This window comes from Hylobates moloch, unplaced genomic scaffold (assembly GCF_009828535.3).
Source record: "Hylobates moloch isolate HMO894 unplaced genomic scaffold, HMol_V3 SCAFFOLD_1, whole genome shotgun sequence".
Classification (NCBI taxonomy): Eukaryota; Metazoa; Chordata; class Mammalia; order Primates; family Hylobatidae; genus Hylobates; species Hylobates moloch.
The window spans coordinates 164,606,506-164,629,650 of NW_026652276.1; the positions used below are offsets into that span (position 1 = coordinate 164,606,506).

A 23,145-nucleotide genomic window follows, 5' to 3' on the forward strand; every position below is an offset into this window, starting at 1 on the left:
CTAAAGATGGAACAGTTTGGACAACTAGAGAGCAGTATTTTGGAATTGGGTCACTGGGAATTAGGGCAGAAGAGGAACCGGAAAACAGAATCAGAAGAAAGGAGATGGGAGCCCTCTAGGCACTGTCACAAGGATAACTACATGAAGAAAGAAGTAAGGCCTTGCAACAGGATCCTCAGGAAACACACAACCTTAGGTCAAAACAGATGGGAAAGATAAATCATATACTTAGACCAAGTATCGGGCAAAGAAGCCAAACAAAGAAAGCTAACATGACTGCACTTTATATAATAGGAAATTATGCATCTGTGCGCCTAGAGGTTCTATAACATTCATTGAGTAGAAAGGAGCTGCTCCGTCTCAAGCGGCACTCCCAAGGAGCACATGGAAAGGGGTGAATCCTCCATAGAGCATCACACAGCTTCCTTTGGAACTCACACGGTGGCTCTTCAGCATCACATTGGGCACATAGTAGGCACTGAGTAAACATTGCCTGTTACATAAACGGGTTAAAGATGGCCCCTGGACATTGGTCTCTATGCCGTTTACTTCTTCACAGCAGGCTGGGACCATTAGCTCATAACCCACTGGCATAAAACACAAATTCTCACAAATCCAATTGGTTAAAATGGAGTTCAAATAAGCATATTTTTAGCTATTTAGACTCTGTGTGCAACCAACATCTGCTAGCCATAGATAATACAAACCCTGGGGCTACAGAAATAATTCTAAACTGCTGTTGCTCTTTGGAACTCTCTGACCCAGAGACTCCCCACCTTGCAGCTGAGCAACATCGCCTAGACCCATAGGCCCCATCTTCCATTCCCTTCTGCCATGGGAGTTCCCTTTTCCTCTTCCACTTCTGGGTGGTGGCCTCATGCTGCTGTCTTTGGGAGGTCTGCCACGAGAGACTTCCTCTCATCCAGTCCTGTCCAAGTACCACCCAATAAAGCTGTTTTGTAATGCTGCCATCTTGTCTTTTCCTTGGTCAGCCCCAAATCCTTGAACTCACCACACCCCACAACCAATTTTCAAGTCCTCCCAATTTGACCACCTAATATTTACCAGCCTGCCCTCTCTGATCCATGTCCTTTCACATTGCATGAGGCCAGTCTTCATCATTGCTTCTGACAATTGCAATACTCTCCTAACTCATCTTCCTCTGCTAAACTTGCTCCCTGATGATACATCCTCCACCCAATATCAGGGTGAGCTTTCTATCACCAAATCTGATGGTAGTGTACCCATCAGATTTGGGTGACAGAACACTGTTTAAAACACTGTTACAAAATATGTCCCAACTCCTTATCATGGGCACATGAGATGCTCTTATTTCCCACCTCTCCATCCATAAATCCTTCCACTCCCTGGTTCACGATTTACTGGCGCATACCAAGTGGGTTTTTTTTTTTGCCTTGGTACCTTTGCAAATTCCAGAAATGTTTTTCTCACCATGTTTAACCTGATGTCCCCTATTCATCTTTCTGTCTCAACTCGATCACATCCCCTCCAGAAGGCTTTCCTAGGGCATCCAGTGTAGAGGAGGAAAAATATCTTTTCCTTCTACTTATCTTAGGTTCATTGGCTGAGACTCCTGTAATGAAAGACAGATTAGAAGGAGAAAATCATAAAAATTTATTTAATGTAAGTTTTACATGGCATGGGAGGCTTCATAAGGAAATGAAGACCCAAAGAAACAGTTAAACCTGAATGCTTTTGTAGTAGACTTCATGAAGAATGAAGAGTTGTGGGGAAAACATTGACTGGCCAAAACGAGTATTATCTAAGAATAGCAACTGGGGGAAGCATAGCCTGGCCTCTTCATCCAGATTCCTCTCTGTATCCTGTGTTTTCAGAGAAAAGGATGCACCCTCCCTCTCACATGAGGGTCCTTTGACTTGCTTCAGAGAAGATGAGGGGACAGTCAGAGAGACCTTCCTGCACATGCCATTTCTCAAATTCCTTCAGCTTAAAATATTCAATATGCCAAGGTGCCTTAGTTTGGGGTACCATGTCTAAACTCCAGCACAAGACTGGGTCATGCACTCCTCACCGGTGCTGTTAGAGTACCTTGCATGTAGTTCTGCTGGAATATGTACAATAGTGCATGACTATACTCTGTTAATGTGATTTTTCTCCTCCTGTTAGACTTAAAGCTCTTAAGACAGGGGCCATGTCTAATTTACTTCTGTACCTGTAGTGCCTAGCACTGAGTGCTCAATAAATGTCTCTTGAATTGCTAAACAACTACTGGAGACATTATGTCCATATTGTGCATATTTTCACTAAAATTTTGAGAACTTTCCAATCATCAATAAATTGACTCAGCATACTATGCTTTTAAACGACCAAAATCAGAGAAGTTTTTCCTCATTATGCAACAAATCTTTCTTCCCATAAGGGATGGCGGGGGAGAGTCACTGTCTCACTCATTAGTACAAATGTGCAAAAAACACATACTCCTAACATTGCCTCATCCATTCAACTACCTTTTACTAAATCACTACCATTATATATCTATTGATATAATTTTTCCTGCCTGATTTACATTTTTAATCTCTGTTTCCCGACTCTAAAAGGATTATTTAGCAAAATCCATGAATTTATAATTGACCATCTCTATTGTTTATCTCAATGAATAAATTCAGCAGTCTTGAATTTATTGCCCCAAATTCCTTGAGGATAAATTATCATGCTGATGGCTGGGCTTTCTCTTTAACAGTGATATAAAAATAATCTATGCTTTAGAACAGAGCCATCTTTTGCACTTGGAGCTGTTTTCTCTGAGTTGCTAAGATGATAAATGAATATGTCTAAAAATAAACTACTGTCAGGTAACCTGGCAGACTGATCTTTAAAATAACAGATAACAAGGAAATCTTTAGACACGACTAGCTTTAGCTTTGACTCTGAGTCCTTGGCCTGCTGTATTATAAAGGAGCCAGATTCTCTGTGCAACAAAGTTAAATCAAGACAACATGGGCCAGTAGGCCTGCCTGAAGTGGGCACTCTTTCTCGATAGAGGATGCAGGCAAATTTAAGCCATCCAGCTGTTTTTGCAACCCCCAAGTGAACACAAATTTAAACTATCATATTAAAGGAAATTTATGTCAAGATACATTAATCACAATGAAGGAATAATTTTAATTTCAACAATTAATTTAAATATTATTTAATTCAGATAATAAAGTAAAATTAGATTTTCCCAAAATCAATCAGCATTACACATGCTCACAAAAAATCAATTTATTCTAATCTTCTAAAACTATAAATTAAGAATATCTCCACATCTTAAGACCACTTAATTCTCTCTCAAATTTACTACAAAATACGTATGAATTTGTAATTAAGCCTACCTAATTTTAAGGACCACCAATCCCTGTTGGGGTCATGATGAGTGGAAAAGCACATGCAAAGAAGAGGCCTCTAAGGTAATACTCTATCTTCACAACCAAAGCAAACAACTTCGGCATGTGGAGATCCAGGATTCAAACCCAAATTCTCCACAGCACATGCTCTTAGCCACTTAGCCACTGCATAAGCCTGTAGTTATGTTTTTTCCATCTTCTCTTGCCCCACTCTGTTGGCCATATCACCTCTATTAATTTATTCTACTTATCTTGTATTCTTTCTTCGCCATAGTCACCCACTTCATGTCAGCAATTTTCCTTCTAATGTTTGTTCAACAGATGATAAAGAATATGACAGCTGAGGAAAACACAGAGTTACTAAAGATTCCATAAGTCCATGTAGTCTGTGGTTACCACCTTGCTCACAAGAAAGCAGTGAAAGAAGGTTTCCAAAGATCAGGTGACTCAACAAATCAGAATGGAGGAAGACCAGACTTGAGGAAGGCACAGGTGAGTGGTGCATTCCAGGCAGAGGGGGAAGCATGGACAAAGGTAGGAGGTAAGAATGGCCAGTTTGTGGGACAAGCAATGAGATATGGATGGAACACTGAGTACAAAATGGGGTGGAGGAAGATGCAAATGGAAAGGCAGTCAGAGACCAGATTCCAAAGACTGAGTGACCAACCATCTTAGTTTGCACAAAAGGTACACAGGACACGGGATGTACAGTGCTAGAACCAGGAAAGTTCCAGGCAAACCTGGCCAAGCTGGTCACCCTATAGTCAAAAGTTGGCTGTGCCATGCTTTAAGGGGGTCTGAACTTCTCTGTACGCAGAAGGGAAACACAGAAGGATTTGAGCAAGCACAAGAAAAGATAATTAATTCCTAGTGTGTAATTCACTCTACATCAGCCTTTTAAAACATGGGTTGCAACCCACTGGTGAGTTACAAAATCAAGTCAGTGGTCACAGCCAGCCATTTCTGTGATGTAACAGATTAGAATTATTAGAATGCACTGCACATGGTAAGAAACTTGTTTTGGATACACATACATACATTTACTGTTACATACACATATTATTTATAATAGTTACTTGCAGTTAAACTTTTGAAATATATTGAGCTACATCAATTCTTAAACTGAAAAATTTTCAATTCTAAATTTATCTCTACCTTTATCCTTTCTCAGCCAACATTTTGCATGTCATGACACCCACAGATCATGGTGACATTTGCAAGGTATGTTAGGGTGAACAGAGAAAGGTGTTCACTACCACAGGAGATTTACCAGGCTCTGACTACCTTGAGTGCTGCCAAGAAATTAACATTGGGTATACCATGGAACCTGTAATCCATTCACAGAGCACTGGCAGGAAAGCTGTATCATAGAATGACCAAAGCAAACTCCACTCTATTTGTTTAAATCTACCAGACAATTAAAGAGAGAAAAAAAAAAACATAAAATAAGTCCCTCAATACTCCAAAGTACAAACACATCAAAGGGGGTGTTCTTGAAAGATTAATCAACTTTTCCAGCTACCTTACTATGCAGATAAGTTGTAGAAAATCAATACTACCTGAAATGCAGGACCTTCACATATTCCCTGCAGACCATGTCAACACAAATGCTAAATGCCGCTCTAGGATTTGGATATTTGCTATTTGCCCCATCAGCACAACCTTTATATTCCTTTTAGAAAGCAAATACTCATCTGAAAAGCTTGGCTGCAAATTCCCTACCCTGGCCCAGCACACAGCATTTTGTACACGAATGGATAACTCAGTGGTATGAAGCAGCATTCAGAGCAGATTTCTCAACCAGTTCTAAAAGGCTTAAACCCTTCTGATACTCATGTGTACTTTTTTAAATTCAAGACTTTTAAAAAAACGTAGCTAGAGTCGGTTTCAACCATCTGTCACTTTGAGTGAAAATAGGATGCAGGCATGTATACATTAGCTTTTAAAGAAAACCAATTCTGGAAGAAAGAATTAAAATGGAGGAAGAATTATATCTAAATTTTCAAGACCATGCATGCTAAGGAGTCACAAAATATCCAAACTATGTAATAATTTACATGAATACATCTGTCTCCTTTTCTACCTGTCAGGTTGCCCCATATTCCAGAACATTCCTTTATTGAATGGTACTGCAATTATACCTTTCCCACCCAATCACAGCCTTGGGAAGTAGCAGAGTGGAGACATAAAAGTGATTTCTCCACCACCACATAATTAGTGGTAATCAACTACAAAACCTATTACAATAGAAGGAGAACAGAGTCTTAAATCATACAAAAAAGGGGACGAAGTTTTCAGGTTTTCCCCAGTGTGTGCCGGGAAAAGGCGTCCTGACCAACTGACATCACCCTGACCAACTCACATCACCCTTCCTGTGTGTCTGGTAGGAGAGTCACCTCAATGGCGCCAGCACACCACCTTGAAGCACTAGCTGTGACAACTGTTCCCTGGACTCTGGCTTCATGTGCATCCAGCTTTTGATCTTCTCCACTTCAAAGGCAACTGCTTTCAGCTACTCAGGCCAAAAGTCTTGGAGCCATCCCTGATTTCCCTTTCCATCAAACCCACATCCAACCTATCAGCAAATTATCTCTTCCTTCCAAACATTTCCAGGATCTGTCCACTTTTCACCACATCCCCTGCTATCACCCTGTCAAAGCCACCATCATCTGTCATCCATATTTCTGCAAAACCCCCTAATGGGTCTCCTCATTTCTATCTTTGGCCTCCCTTGCAGCCCATTCCCACACAGCTGCTATAGTAATTCATTAAAACACAAGTCAAGTCATGTCACTTCTCTGCAAAAAGTTCTCCAATGGCTCCCATTTCAGAGTAAAAGCCAAATTCCTTGTAATAGCCTCCATGGCCCTACACAACACAATCCTATTACTTTCCTGATCTCACCCCCAGACATGCTGGCCTACTAACTGTTCCTCAAACACATCAGGTACACACCCACCTCAGGGTCTTTGCACCTCCTATTCCCTCTGCCTGTTAACGCATTTTCCCCTACATATCTGAATGGCTTTCTTCTTCAAGACTTAGTCCAAATTTCATCTCATTGAGGTCTTACTTGACCATTCTATTTAAAATAGCAAACTATTCCCCACCCACTGTCCCTGCATTGCCGTCTTTTCTGCTGCCTTAAGTTTTTCTTCATTATATATATTAGACTTAACATTTCAGTATTTTTTGTTGTTTGTCTCTCCTTTTAGACATTAAGCTCCAATGAAGGCATAGATTTTGTCCATATTGTTCACTGATGTATTGCCAATACATATAGTGACTGGTCAGAGTAGATAATATTTGCTGAATGAATGAACAAATACGGGTGCAAAAAATGTGTCTGAGTGAACTCCTTTCCCTGTTCCTAGCCTTATGTACTATAAAAACTGTCAACGCTCCATTGGCTTTAGGATTCCCCTAGATCTGTTTCCCCACCCTCCCTCTCAACTCTTTTGCTTTGTTTTGGTGCCCTCAATTGCCATATTATTGCCACACCTAGATTCTGCCTCCCTTCCCAGCCCTTTTGAATGTATTCACATAATTGGACCACCTGCTTGATTTTTCAATTCCCAGGTTACCTCTAGACTCAGCCTTTAAGATTATCCTTAATAACCTCACACTAGTCCTGTCCCAGCCATGCCTAGCCCATACCAAGGGCCCAGAAACTCAAGTTCTCAGCAGAGTTCAGAATACTGACCTATAAGCAAGGGCATTGTGATCCAGTGGGAAGTTAGGTTTCTCTTGGCAAAGTTAGTAAGTTGGCATTTTATGTTGGAGACCTAACATATAACATATACTTACATTGGGCTGCATGTTTGCCCATCAGTAAGTTGCTAGAGAATGTGGGCTACCTAAGAACAATCTAACATCTAGACTCTCAAAACTAAGATTCAGACCTTAATTCTGCCCATCTGTATAGCTAACTGCTGGTCCTGATCAGCTGCAATATGATAGCTGACTATAGGTAAGAATGTTGATGCTCAAGAGTGTCACCGAGTTATTTTCAGCACATGAGCGTGTACCCAAACACCTGTCCATATACAGGCACATAACCCCAAATTCCTTTAGCAGATCAGAGCACATTTCTCCCCACTGCTCCAGTCCCTGCTACACAGTGAGACTTTGCAGGAATGGAGTGGTGGGGCCAAGGGGAAGGAGGATGGGATGCTTTACCTTGATGGAAGGAAATGGGAGACTACCTTGGGTTTCTGAGCAAGGTCCTCCATATGTTTCTAAAGCAGGGAGAAGCACACTACTCAACCAAAATTTTTAATTTGCTAAGAGTCAGGAAGCCTAAGTAGTTGGCTCCACGATGCTAAATTTATCTTTATGTTAATTCGGTATAATGAGTCTTTTTACTGAGCCCCTACAAAGCACACAGTGCTGTTCTGGGTACTGTGGGACTTACACAAATGATCAATATAGAGTCTGTCTCAAAAAGCATGTAATATGGGAGGGTCTGAAAACACTAACAACATTGCAGGGGAAATGGGATACATGCGTGACAAAGGTATAACATACTAAAGAGTGCTTGCAAGAACTGGAGCACAGAGGGGGTTCCTAAAGGAGGAGCAGTGAGAGCCAGACATTGACATGCGAGTAGGATGGGAACTGGGGATCATTTCCTAGGGAAGTGGCCGATGTTTGGGGAATAGCACAGTTCAGTGGGACTGTAGCATATGGTCGAATGGGTTTGAGGTGGCAGGGCGCAATGGGAAACAAGTTGGAAAGGGGAATGTTTGGTGCCACACTCTCAGGACATAACTGACCCAGGGCTATTTTTTTCTGCCCTTTGGTCCTGCCCTGCTTCAGAAGAAAGTTATTTATTTTTAGAACATGTAAGAGTCTTGAAAAAAATGTCAAGAATTTCCATGTTAAACCAATTCAGTCTATTCAAATGTGCTAATCAAGGCAAACTACTGGAATTAACACTTTTCTTACATATCACACTTTTGCGGTATAGAATGAAAGAGTGAGAAATTAAGTGTTCAAAATAGATGCCTTAGCATTTGCAATACATACATTCTTTGCATAAGATACGCATTCAGGGTGAGAACTCTATGCCCCTAGTAATCTCTCCATTTTCTGTTCCTCATACTGATATATATATATATATATATATATATATATTTGCAATGAAGGCATAGATTTTTGTTAATTATATACAATATATATGTATATGGTATTGGGGGTTTCTGGCACATACCTTTAAAATGGCATATTTGTCTACCCTCTGTTTTTGGGAAGGAGGATCAGATTATAAAAACCATTAGAGTACATTAAGAGATTACTGAGTGAATGAATGAATAAAGGATTTGGTGAAAGAATGAGCCATCAAATGCATGGTGGCTTGGTCAATTTGGAATTAAGTTAGCAACATTTCTTGGTTTTTGCTTGTTTGTTTGTTTGTTTGTTTGTTTGAGATACAGCCTCACTGCGTCACCCAGGCTGGAGTGCAGTGGTGCGACCTCGGCTCACTACCACCTCCGCCTTCCAGACTCAAGTGATCACCCCACCTCAGCCTCCCGAGTAGTTGGGACCACAGATGCGCACCACCATGCCTGGCTAATTTTTTGTATTTTTTTGGTAGAGACGGGGTTTTACCATGTTGTCCAGGCTGGTCTTGAACTCCTGAACTCAAGCAATCTGCCCGCCTCAGCCTGGGATTACAGGCATGAGCCACTGCTCCAGACCTCTTATTTGTTTTTAATGGTTGTCACAGGCTGTTAAACTCCCTGAAGTTACTATAGCATTCCCATTGTCTGGCAGGAGGAATTTATAAATGTTTGTTGAAGGCACAAATGAATGAATGTTACAATTTAAACAGTCCCATGGGAAAGGAAGTAGGCAAAAGTTGTTACATTTTCCCAATTTGGCACCTGCCCCCTTGTTTATGCTGGCCCCAAGTGAATGGCAGAACCTGGCCAAAAGAAAGAATAATACAAAGTTCTGTCTCATTACAAAGGATCATAGATTCTTAAATTTTGAGGAAAATTATGTAGAAATTACCAGAGCTTCTCTGACCTCTCACTGATAAGTCTGTTCACAGACCATGTTCACAGGAGGTGACATGCTCGAATTTCCCTAGGCATTGGGAACTCGCTACCTCACAGACAGCCCAGCCCATTTTTTGAACAGCTTCAACCAATCAAAGGTTCTCTATACATGGATATTAACTCTGTTTTTCACAAGAAGTTTGGGCTACAGCAGATAAGTGTCCTCATAACTATTTGCCAAAGACAGAGTCTTTATGCCCACCCCTTCGCCAGCTTACAGCCCACAAGCTCTGCAGCATCACCTCAAGTTGCCCCCACTTTACATTCCAGGAGTGGGTGGGGGAGGCAAAGAAAAAACAGCGGAGAGAGAAGGTGAGCATCTACCAAGATGAGCTTCACGGGCTCCCCTCCATCGTACCCAGACTCTAGCTTGTCAGTCCTTTGTTACGGCACTGGCCCCAAGCACATGGACCTTTTAACGTTCTGGAATCAAACAAGCAGAATGCCTCCATGATTCAGTCACAATTCATTTATACCACATTAAATTTTAATTTAATTTAACATGACTTTGAAGTGCTGGAGTGGGAACAGGAGAGTTAGGAAATGTACCCGCGATAGACCTGAATTACCAGATCTATCAGAATAGAAGCCACATTGACACTCTAGAGCTCTCTAGACTGTATGGTTGCCTCTCAGACCAGGGAAAATACTGACTGAACGTCTGACCCTGAAACACTCCGATGATCCTAATTCAGGAAGGCAAGTCTTCCAGAATCCCAGGAATTACTAAGCCCACATCCATTTGGGGCCCAGACACACAAGAGGTGGTACATTTCAGGAAGTCAATGTTTGTATTAAGCATATCAAAATGATTCAAGGGGAAAAAATTAAATCCTGTAAGAAATGGAAAATTAAGTGGGATTTATTCTTTCAAACCACAGCACAACACTAGGAAGTGGATACTATTATTATGAATCCTGTTTTACAGGTGAAGAAAATTAGGTACAGGCAAGCAAAGTAACTTGTCAAGATTGCATAGCTAGTAAATGGTGAAACTCAGCTTTGAACCTTATTTCCAGAGGTCATGCTCTTATACTACCTCTTAACCATAATCACTGTTTTAATTTTTTCTGTGATCAAATCAGGTCCAAAAACAAAAGAGGAGGATGAAGGTAAAACATTAATTGAAATGTTTTTGTCTGGGTAACACTGATGTCTGGTCAGTCTGCAAATTGAAAGAAGTGATTATTCACTTAATTATTAATCACTACCCTTCTTTGAATCCACATTGTACTTTGTTATATCTCTGAGGCATTTATCCCATTTTAACATATGTGATAATCATTTGATATCTGATAACATATAACCACATTGTAGGTAATAAATTATTCTATTTTTCCCCCATTAGAAATTGGCCCCTACCATCTGTACGTTTTTCATTTTCATGTGCCCACCAAGCACTCAGTCTCACTCATGGCTGGCATTCCATAAGTTCTAAATGAATATTCTTGACTAGAATTGAACAACTACTGAAGGAAGCTAATTTTCACCCCATATGTGTTTCTTTTATTCATTATCAGTAAAATTTATATTTGTAAGCTCAGTTTTCTGGGAACCTGTTATTCCTTATGATATTAAAATCATGCAAATGCATTTTATATTTTAATGGGCATTCATTCAGGCATTAGTGATACGGACAGGAGGCAAGGAAATACTGGGTAGAAGAGGGTGGTTCCCAGCAAAGGCTCCACCCTCAAGCCTGGAAACCCACGGCTCTAAATGGGAACAGGCATTTCTGTTTTCATGCCCAAATGTTGCCTTTTCTAAAACCACTCTGGCCTGCCACGCCCCCATCCTGTACCCACAAAAACCCCAAACCTCAGGCTCCATGAGCAGAAGAGCGGCAGAGTGGCAGAAAGGAGCAGCAGAGAAGGAGAGAAGAGAAGGGACATCTGAACATCGAGAGGAGTTCGGCTGGGGAAGGTCAGAGAGGTGATCGGCCACAGGATGGCTGAACTCCAGGGGAAGATCATCTTCCCACTCCATCCCCTTTCCAGCTCCCCATCCATCCCACTGAAAGCAACCTCCACCACTCAATAAAACCACTGTGTTCACCATCCTTCAAGTCCATGTGTGACCTGATTCTTCCTGGACGCCAGACAAGGATGCAGGTACCAAGAGGACAGGGTGTAAAAGGCTGTCACCCTATCTCTCCACAAACTGGTTTAATACTTAGCCATCAATGGACAATAACTGCTAAAAGAGCATTAATTATAATGCATCCCTCGATGCTACCATGGGGCTGGGGCCCAAAAGTGCTCATTCTGGCTCCTGCACCTGCCTGTCTACATGCTCCCCATCCCATACAGGGTTTGAGCATGCAGTGGCTGAGCAAATGAGCAACACCACTATTGCAAGTCCCGCAAAGGGCTCAGGGAACTCTTCCAATTCACTTGTAGAGTTGGTGGCTGAAACCACTACATATGTGGTTACATATCAGTCAGTGTCCCTAGGGGTGCCCCATCGAGACTGTAGTTATTAGCATGAATAGGCAGACTTCATGTAAGTCCCTCCCTTCCATAGTCATTTGAGTTTATTACGAAAATTCCAGTTCCCCTCCCATAGGACTACACTTAAGGATGCCATTGTAGTCAGGAATGGCCACACAACTGCTTTTGGCTCATGGAACGTGAGTAGAGGTGTCATATGTCACTTCCAAGAGGTTTAATATGCAGTATGCAATTTACCACAGGGATTGTAGAAGTATATATCAAGATGAAGCCTCATACATCATGGGCCTCTGAGTGAACATGGTGAACACAGCCCCTTGTTGACCCACACTGGACATGTAACATGGCCAAGAAAATTTTTTTGTTGTGTTACTCCACTGAGGTTTGGCAGTTATTTGTTATTGCATCATGACACAGCCTAGCCTGATCAAATCCACTCCAATGAGTCAGAATTCCGGTTACTTTTCACCTTCCTTGACAGCGCTGACATCTTCAAGCACCCCTCCTTTACCATCCCCATCTTAAAGTGCTGTGGAATGCCCCGTGAGGAGGGTGTAAAGAGTAAGAAAGTACTAAATGTCATTATTAACCACACAGTCTCCAGAGCATGTGCCCTGGTTAAAGCAACTTTCTGTATTTTCCTCCAGGGAGTTTAGAAAACACTTTTTCCATGTGCTGCCCAGATCTGCCTTTCCGGCAGTTGGGAAGGTAGCGGTGGTGTTGACAATGTTATAGGGTGATGTTTCCAGTACCCTGACCCATCGTCAAAAATAAACTTTTGCCCAATTTACTGAGAAAAATGGCTCAGTCAGGGCAGACTATACCAGGGAAAGGGAGCACTCAGAGAGAGTTTATCTTCCTCCTCCTCGACAATAGTTTTGTAACCAACTTTTCTATCTACTTTAAGGTCTCTAATTTATGGTCTTAGAATTTTTTGAACTCACATTTCTTCATTTTTAAAAACAAGGGACACTCAAGGGAAATGAGCACAGTTCCCCCGGCTTTAAATTCTCTGGCATAAGATATGGGATTTCACCCTTGCTTGATATGCCAATTACTTTTCAGCAGCATTTGACAAATATTAAAAAGCTTAAAATAGGAGGCAAGAAAATGTGTAAATATTCAAAACCCCAAATCTGGCCTTTTACAATGTCCCTGGGTGGTCCATATTTGCATTGGGAGATTTAGTTTGGCATTTTTAACTTACCCAAATAGATTCTCATTTTCCTCTGAGCCTGAAGGCATTAAAGAGGGAGGATCCTCTTTCCAAATCAGCTGTAACCTATACCTTCTGAAAGTGAACAAAGTCACACTTTTCAAGGAAACAGGCAGAGAAGGGTTTTTTGTTGTTGTTGTTATTCTTTTCTCCCACAAAATACACACCAATTCCCACAACCTCTTGCTATATTGATACTATCGGGCAGATGGTGAAACAGGAAACGCACCGTAATTTTAAAAGGGAACATTGTGTCAAAACACACATTGCCCACAGGGCCTGCTTCCCTTTCCATCATCCAAACCCACCAAATGACATTCCACAAGCTGGTTCTGAGACAGAGTCTCAGGGTCATCCCCTGCACTCAGGCTCATTTTAACATTCAACAACTTGATAAACATTTAAAGGCTTCCACATGGTGTGCTGTAGGATCCAAAACTGCATTCAGAAAGAGGGGACTTCATTCCATTTCAATTAGTGAAGTCTTCATCTTGACAAAGAAATGGGTACTATTTCAGGTCAGAGTAGACAATCTAGCATGTATTCTAAAAGGGAAAGTGAGGCCGGGTGTGGTGGCTCACACCGGTAATCCCAGCACTTTGGGAGGCCGAGGCAGGTGGATCACGAGGTCAGGAGATCGAGACCATCCTGGCTAACACGGTGAAACCCCGTCTCTACTAAACACACACACACACACACACACACAAATTAGCCAGGCATGGTGGTGGGCGCCTGTAGTCCCAGCTACTCGGGAGGCTCAGGCAGAAGAATAGCATGAACCCTGGAGGCAGAACTTGCAGTGAGCCAAGATCGTGCCACTGCACTCCAGCCTGGGCGACAGAGCAAGACTCCGTCCTAAAAGAAAAAAAAAAAAAAAAAAGTGGGGAAAAGCGATTAAGTGATTGTAGGCAAGGGATGTATAATGTTGTGTCATCATTTATTCATGAGAATGAATGAATATTTCATTTATTCAATGAAAATATACTCATTACTTGGCTTCACTTTGGACATTAGAATAAAATATAAACCTGGTAAGGAATCAAAATGTCCCTTCTACCAGAAAGAAGCCAGTGTGCTGGACTGCTCATCGGACAGTGTCAGACCAAAGCCAGACCAAAAGGATTAGCCTAAGGGGTTCAAAAAGGAAAACACCAGATTCAAACCATGCTGCCTGTCATTTCTTCAATGAAATATTGCCCTCCTCAAGACTCCCCTTCCCCCAGCAGAAATGCTCTGCATGATCCTGATTCAGGAAAGCAAGGCTTCCAGGATTCTAGGCATTACCAAGCACACATTCATCTTGGGCACAGACACAAAATGGGCGCTACGTTTCAGGAAGTGAATGTTTTTACTAAACACATTAAAATGCTCCAAGGGGAAAAAGAAGTCAGTCTTATAAGAAAAGGAAAATTAAGTAGGATTTATTCTGGCTAATATTTCAGGTCAACAAAAGCTTGTTGAGTATTCACCATGTGTAAGGTTCTCTGCTGGAAGACACACTGATGTCTGAAGGAGCCTAAAGTCTAGGAGAAAGACGAATGTCAATGAGTAAATTTAAATCAAGACAATTTTTTGTTTTTAAAAAACAAAGCATACCTTTGGTTCAAAGGAAGGCAAGATCACACACATCCCAGATAAACTAGAGAGTGACATAATTGCTGTTTGATCATAAAAAGAATTATCCATGTATTTAGCATGTACCAGGCACTGGGGCCTGTACACTGATTGTCTGCAATCCTCACAATAACTTTGCAAGCCAGGCATCATTTTCCCCATTTTACAGATGAAGAAACTGAGGCTCACACAGGCAGTAAGTGGGATATCTGATCTCTTCTTCTCATTACTTTATGCTGCCTCCTAGATGCTCTTAGATGTGCTTTTTACTATCTTGTAAAGACCAAAAAAATTGACTTAAATTATTTAAACAGGGAAGATTTCAATGAGAAAACTAGAACTTCTAAAGCAGAGTTTCATAACCTCGGCATCATTGACATTTTGGGTCAGATAATTCTTTGTTGTGGAAGCTGTCTTGTGCTTTGTGGCATGTTCAGCAGCAGTCCCAACCTCTACCCACTAGATGCCAGCCCTTTTCCCCAATTGAGATAATAAAAAATGTCTCCAGACATTGTCAAATGTCCCCTGGAGAAGACAATTGCTCCTGGCTAAGAACAACTGATCTAAAAACTTGCTGGGGTCAGGTGCAATGGCTCACGCCTGTAATCCCAACACTTAGGAGACTGAGGCAGGAGGACTGCTGGAAGCCACAAGTTCAAGACCAGCCTGGGCAACACAGCAAGACTCCATCCCTACGAAAAAAAATTTTTTTAACTAGCTGGTGTGGTGGGACATGCCTGTAGTCCCAGTTACTTGCAAGGATGAGTTGGGAGAACTGCTTGAGCTCAAGAGTTGGAGTTGCAGGGAGTTATGATCATGCCACTGCACTCCAGCCTAAGCAACAGAGTAAGACCCTGTTTGTAAATAAATAAATAAACAAATAAAACTAAAAAGAAAAGAAAGCACTGGAATGAGCCCATCTTGTACTAAAAATCATTAAATAGAAGAAAGATAAAAAACAGCTATTCCCAGTCACCTCTACTTGAGAGCAGAAAATGGGACCAGCCTCTGTGCAGCTCCTTCTGGCCCTACCCACCTCTAATTTGAGTCCCATACACAAAAGGCAATGGGCCTGACTGCCAGTAGCTGTGCCACACTGACCCATAACACACAGCACCTGTGCTAGATAAATGTGCAATCTTCAGACTGGCATCTGCATACCCCTGGCCTCCACAGTGGCTTTCTAAAGAGCCTGCAGGCAAGGGAAAAGTTAATGGCATTAATTTCCAGAACCGCAGCTTCTGCCTGTATGCTTTCCTAAAACCGTCTACCGGAGAATGTGCCTGTGGTTGTAGAATTATTCAAGGCCTCTTTTTCCATCTCCATTTTCACAAAATGCCTTCTGCCATATTAAGGTTAAAGACAAATATAAACTAAACAAACAAACAAAACCCCAAGAAATCCCAAATCTTACTGTGGTGCTTAACTGCAAGATATAAAAACATCCCTTTGTGAAAAGAGCTTCTTCACATACATTTTAAATTGAAGCTGGTATTTAGATTTTAATTGGATTCAAAGAATGATGTCACGGTTTTATTTTTAACTGTCAAAGTTTACAACATTCTGAAAATCACATTAATTGTGATTCTATAAATTTATGATGAAAAGCATTAGATGTAACCTTAAATGTGGAGGTGATGGAGCTGCAGAATTTTTTAAAAATTCTTGAGGGATTATAAAAGAGAAAAAATAATGTTGGAAAAGCACTGAGTTAAAGCATAATGAAGCACACTGGAACGGTTACCAGGCAGGTCTGTTGATCAAGTACAATCATCCTCTATAGTGCTTGAGATTCATTATTTTTATTATGAATACCCTCAACTCTGACCGAAATTTCTGCTTTGTGTGTTTGCCACATTGATGGCATTAGCTGTTCTGAACCCCCAAAATGAAACAGTGGGTTGTTCTATGCGATCATAGCAAGAATATAGGTAAGTGGAAAACTGTTAGAGCTTAAGTAATAATTTGGAAGCAAGAACAGCTGCTAAAGAGGATTTCAAGACTGGTATGAACTGAAAACTAAAGAGCACGTAAGTCATCTGGTAAGTAGTGGCCCTCCCAGGATTTGGGAGCAAGTCAGTGTTCCGGATCATGGCACAGCTGCTGTATCAGGGAAGCCTCAGAGGACAGAACAGCCTTAAATTCATCTTTGCAATGAATAAAGTTTTGATTTGCAGTTACCACTGCAAGATAGTTTTCAGGCTGTGTTAGGTGGGGGCTGCTGTGCATTTGGTACTCAGCAAGACACCTGGCAACGGGGAAGCAAAAGTGTGGAGTTTCAACTCACCTTAAGTAAAGCAGGGCTTGCTTTTCTTCTGCCACTCTGGGAGACAACTTGTTGTTGTTGTTCCTTTGATAATATTTTAGGCTTTTCCTATCAGTATGTGAACATATTTCTTGAGGGACTTTTAGTCCTGCCACAATAAAAAGCTACACTACACATTACTTTTTTGGTGTCCCACACAGGCAGAGAAACAATGAGCTATGGTAGGAAGAGAAGAAACAGACTTTGGAATCAGGCCGACCTGCATTTCAAATCTAGCCCTTCCACTATCTGGCTCCATATGGCCTTGACCAAGTGACTTAATCCCTCCAAGCATCTCCTTGTTTGTCAAAGAAAGAGAAAAATGTCCACCTTACAGGGATGTTGGGATGATTCAATGAACTAACACATCTATAAAGCAGTGATTATGCACAGGGGAGGTGCTCAGTGAATGACAAGCCGAGCTAGGACTGCCTGCCACGCCTGGAGGCCTGACTCAGTTGCAGGCCTGACTCGGTGTCAGCTGATGTTTGCTATACCTGCCACCTGGGCTCCTGGTGAAATGCCAAAAAAATGTCCTGATAGCCAAGAACATTTTATTTTTGGCTGCCACTGGTAGGATAGTTTGGCTTTGTCTTCGATACACTTCAGCAGAGTGACCTCTGCTCCTCTCCCCTTTTTTAAACAGCATATGTAAACCAGTGATTCTTCCAGTATTTTTAGTTAGCAATATCCCCTTTTTTTTCCCTAGAAAACTACATTTATGCACAAATGCATGAAAATTTGCATCAATTTTAGTGGGTTCAATGACCATCTGAAAATCATTCGTATGCCTCCCTTTTACAGTATCTATGGGTTTGTGTTTAAGAAGGTTCCTCCAACAAAGAATCAAGGATGTTTTATGAATATGTGAGCTCATGAGGATTAGCACCTAGGCAGTGGTATCTATGTTACAATGGAAACTTCACTCTAAGATTCTGGGGCCAGGCCTCACTCAGAGAGGAATCAAGGAACACAAGTCCAAGATATTGATGAAAAGTCTCTGTCAAGAGGACAATTTTTTTTTTTTTTTAAGACAGGGCCTTGCTCTGTCACCTAGGCTGGAGTGCAGTGGTGCAATCTTGTCTCACTGCAACCTCTGCCTCCTGGGCTCAAGTGATTGTCCTGTCTCAGCCTCCCGAGTAGCTGGGATTACAGTCACGAGCCTCCAGCCCGGTCTCTAACTCCTGGCCTCAAGTGATTGGTCTGCCTTGGCTTCCCAAAGTGCTGAGATTACAGGTGTAAGCCACTGTGCCCAGTCAAGAGGAATAACTTTTACATGGACCTGGTCAAGGGTTTATACATTGCAAAGAAGAAAAACAAGAGTTGAATTCATTTGAGTTAACTCTCAAAACAAAAAAGCCAACTCTAGAAGTTCCTAGTCCCAGCAAAGTTCCCAAGAGAATATATGTTCTCACATGCTCTAGGGGATGTAGAAGCCACAAAGATTTCTAGTAAAAGAGATCCCTGATTAAGGTAGCAACTATTTACACAGCATTTGAGGCCCACAAAGTATAATAGCTACTTTCATTAAGGAGACAAAAACAACACCATAATTTATTTTAAGGGGCCATGGGTCTACTTTGAGTGTGCATATATTATTCACAGTTACCTATCAACTGGCAAAAAGTGCGGCTATACTTGTGGCTTTAAGAAAATAACAATGGATCACACTGAAATTGGAGAACAAACCTGAAAGAAACAGACATACACTGACTTTTTTGTCTCTCACATAGCACAATAGCCAAAATGGATGAGTCCTAGTTTTAAAGTCTTTGGAGAGATCTCATTTGAATCCTACCTCTGCCATTTATTAAATGATGTTGAGTATGTCATTTAACTCATTTAATTATTTGGAAAATATGGATAATAATGTCTACTTCATAGGATTAATATAAGAATTAAAATGAGATAACATAAGAGAAGAGCTTGGTATTCAATATATGAAAATTAACCAGTGTAATTGTTTTATAGTACGGAAGAGACAGGCCTGGAGTCAGGCCTTGATTCAAATGCTGCCTTGCTCAACTTAGTAGCTGAGCAAAAGTTACTTGACAGCTTTGTGTCTTAGTTTCCTCATCTGTAAAACAGGATTACAAACAATATCTGCCTCATAAGATTTTTGTGATGTTTAAATAAGTTAACACCTGTGAAAGTATTTTAAAATGCAAAGCCTGGTAAAGTGCTCAATATATTTTAGCTATTGTTATCAATCTTTGTTTCAAGTGTAGGGAGAATAAAGTAATGAAGGAATATATTTGTTTGAAACAGATTTTGAAACGGATGCATGTGACCTTTTCATCTGATGCTATGTTGAACAACAAAGAAACTGGAGAAAATGGTAACAGGGTGAAGACTGTGCACACTGTTTGTACTAAGAGGGGTACCTAGATTTCAGATTTGGCATACATTTTACAAGACTGGTCTACATCGCTGTTTTTACGGACAGAGCAGCACCCAGGCTGGATCCTTGACTCAGCACTGTCATCAAAGGCAAGGCTCATTTATTAAATGTAGACTCGGGAAGGAGTATTTTTGGAAGCAGAGGGATTGGGAAGAAAGATCTTAGAGCCTTCTCTGAGATATAAAACATGGTGACTGAAATGCCAAGTGACATCTTCTTACTCTCTTCGAAGTTAGTCAGAAACTGAAGACCATGGACCACTACTTTAAGAACTCTGCCCCTTTTCCTGCAGGTCGAGTTTATTTTCTCTGTTCATATCCCTACTGGTGATTTTACCTAAAGCTTTAACAGTAAAACAATCATGCATGTTTTCAGTAACAAAGAGGGAAGAAAGGCTGGGGGTGGGGAAGGACTGCAAGCCAGCCCCTCCTCCTCAAGGACTGTGCACCAGGGGCTGCAGCATCTCAGAGGTCCAAAGAGGGAGGATGCAAGTGCATTTGTATCTGAGGCCTGAGACAAGGAAGAAAAAGTAAAATGCTGAGATGCTGTGGGCCAGAAACAGGACTAAGAGCTTGACAGGCTGGAAAATCCTGCATTCGACCCCCAACTGTATTCTAAAAACTTCCCAAGGATGGTGCTAGAGGTTTTAAGAGGAATGGGTCTTGGAGCACTGGATCCTCAGACCTAAACAAATATTTGAGAGTTGGTTCCTATGAAGAGAACATCTGGTAACTCAGTGGCAGGTGTTTCAGATTTTATTTTATTGAGAAATATGATCAAAAGAGCTGAGTTAGGACCCCTTTTTCCACACCAAACCTTTTTGAACAAACCTGGCATTTTAAATAATTAGAGGTAGTATTACATTCTCACCAGTACCCTCAGCTTGCAAACTGCACTGAATATTCCCTTTTCACATTTACTAACACTGATCAACGTATATCTCTATAATTTCCACACTTAAAGTATGTACACAGACTGTTACCCATGTCCGTGTTAATATCAGGCATTGGGTTGTCACCTGCAGTTGCCTATGCCTTACTGTTAGCTATACTTTTTGCTAATCTGGAATGTTTGGAAGCAATTCTTCACAACTCTGAACTACAATAAGTCTACAATGCCCACTTGAAAGGCATTCCAAGCAAGAAAATGGCTGGCTACTTGTTCCTGCCCCTTACCTAGGATTAGTAGAAGCCAGAATAGCGAATATATTCCATCTTCTGCATGTTGTTGAGTCTCTGATCTCCTATGTAATTTCCTGTCCTGATCCTGGGCTTCTGTTTAATCTTATTAGCCAAGGTACAAGTCATGAGACTCCCGCACACTCAGTTCCCATCAGTGCTGCCAGGATCACTGCCCTTATGATGACGACGCACGGATTTATAAGGCCAGAGCGATTCCGAATAGGAGCCGGGGAAGGAGAGCCAGGCGGCCCTGAAGGTGTTTACCAAAACAACATCCCCCAGCCACACTTTTTCGCAGCAGAGAGAAACTGGCGTCTTCTCGCTTTGAAGTGTTTAATTAATGCCCTGCTGGAAGTGAATTCGCTCCCTCCGACTTGCAGGGTAGTGACAGCATCTAAGAGCTTTGCAGACAGCTCGAAATGTAATCAAACAGCATCCTTTCCCCTCCCTCTGCAGCTTTTCCCCTCCTCCAGGGTCAGTCAGCCGGTGGCCCAGAGGGGTGCAGATTTCAACGCCGCTCGCCCACTGCTCCCCTGGGGAAGACCGAGGCGGGGCGCACTGGGACGCCCCTCCCAGCCCACAAGGTGGGCGACCAGGTGGTGACACCACGACCCTTCCTTCTCTGCCCTAGTCTCTCGGCTCTGCCGAGAGGGGGGTACTACTGGGGGGCTTTGGCAGCCTTCGGGCTCAGCGGAGCACGCAGGAGCCTGGGCAGGGGGCCAGGACAAGGGTCCGGCTGCGGCTGCAGGGGCCTCGGCTCCAGCCTGGTCCCCAGCGCAGACGACACCGTGGTGGGGAGGGTTGGGGAGGGTTGAGGAGAGGTGCGGAGGCGGCGGTCCGGGGAGCGGCGACATCCCGCTCCAGTTTACCTGGACGCGCTCGGCAGCGGCGGAACTGGGCTCCCCGAGCCGGCGGCGGCTCCTGGGCGGCGGCAGCGTTGTTGAAGGCGGCTCCCGAACGTGGCGGGGCCGGCGCGGGCAGGATGTGCTGTCTCACGCTGCGCCGGCCGCTCCGCTCGCGCTCCTCAGGGAGCAATCACTTCCTCTCTCCCAGAGCCTGACACTGACAGCTCCCCGGAGCACCTAGTCTGCGGGGCTCGCCCCGCCCCCTGCCCACGCCCTCCACGCCCGCGCCCCTCCTGCGGGAGGGCCTCCGCTCGGCGTCTGCCGCGCCCGGTCTCGCCAGGAGGGGGTGGTGCCGGTCCGGAGGCTAGTGGCGAGCAGGGGACCTGGAAAGGTCAATTCGTCTATCCCTCTGCCGTCGGTAGGACTTAGACCTAAGTTGCTGCGAAGAGAAGAGCTTCAATATTCTGGGAGCTCCTGCTGAAATGCCACCATTGAACAACTTTCACTCCCAGGCAACTACACTTCTTAAGGTCATTTAAATAGAAATAAAGAAAGCTCAGATCTACCTGTTGTACACAATGACTTATAGGTCTGATTGATCCCAATTTTCCCAGAAGAAAAAAGAATTAAGAGTGTGTGTGTGTGTGTGTGTGTGTGTGTGTGTGTGTGGTGTGTGTGTAGCTTGCCTTCACATTGCTTCTTAAAGTCCCAGCTTTTAAAAATCTGGGTAACGGCCGGGCGCGGTGGCTCACGCTTGTAATCCCAGCACTTTGGGAGGCCGAGGCGGGCGGATCACGAGGTCAGGAGATCGAGACCACGGTGAAACCCCGTCTCTATTAAAAAAAAAAATACAAAAAATTAGCCGGGCGTGGTGGCGGGCGCCTGTAGTCCCAGCTACTCGGAGAGGCTGAGGCAGGAGAATGGCGTGAACCCGGGAGGCGGAGCTTGCAGTGAGCCAAGATTGCGCCACTGCACTCCAGCCTGGGTGACAGAGCAAGGCTCCGTCTCAAAAAAAAAAAATCTGGGTAACTGGCCAGACGCGGTGGCTCACGCCTGTAATCCAAGCACTTGGGGAGGCCGAGGCGGGCGGATCACCTGAGGTCGAGAGTTGGGAGACCAGCCTGACCAACATGGAAAAACCCCGTCTGAACTAAAAATACAAAATTAGCCAGGCATGGTGGTGCCTGCCTGTAATCCCAGCTACTCGGGAGGCTGAGGCAGGAGAATGGTTGAACCCGGGAGGCGGAGGTTGTGGTGAGCTGAAATCCTGCCACTGCACTCAAAGCCTGGGCAATAATAGCGAAACTCTGTCTCGGGGGGAAAACAAATCTGGGTAACTATTATTGGACTCTGCACAAAACAAGCTTGCCACAACAGCTGAGTTATAAGGCCAAAAAATTGAGTTTGGGATGTTAGGGGGTTTGGTATCATTTTATAGATAAGGTTTTCATCACATTTCTTGCACATCTGCGGGGCATTTTTACACATTAGAATGTAAATTAGTGGAGGGCAGGGACTATCTTGTTCAGTGCTGTATTCTTAGTATCTAGAACAGCATTCGATATATAATGGGTACTCAGTAAATATTTATGAACTTATTCACAAGTACTACAGTAATTTCAAAATAAATACAGATTCTAGTATGAATACAGCATGAATACATACTAATCTGTAAATGGCCATCCTTATTCTAATTTGGCCTC

The 23,145-nt window shown here is 42.8% G+C and overlaps 1 protein-coding gene across 11 annotated transcripts in view; it reads right to left on the bottom strand.

Annotated features, from left to right (window-relative positions):
- DYNC1I1 (dynein cytoplasmic 1 intermediate chain 1) overlaps nucleotides 1-21,697 on the bottom strand; it is a 316,271-nt gene extending 294,574 nt beyond the window's left edge. For 4 of the 11 annotated variants that reach the window (XM_058424480.1, XM_032760962.2, XM_058424477.1 and 1 more), the window contains exon 1: nucleotides 21,467-21,694. The gene's annotated coding sequence lies outside the window, so the exon portion shown is untranslated. Of the gene's footprint in view, nucleotides 1-20,591; nucleotides 20,708-21,466 lie in introns of those variants that run through there. The other 7 variants (XM_058424458.1, XM_058447060.1, XM_058424446.1 and 4 more) reach the window with 4 other exon arrangements.
- Between the last annotated feature and the right edge of the window lie 1,448 nt (nucleotides 21,698-23,145).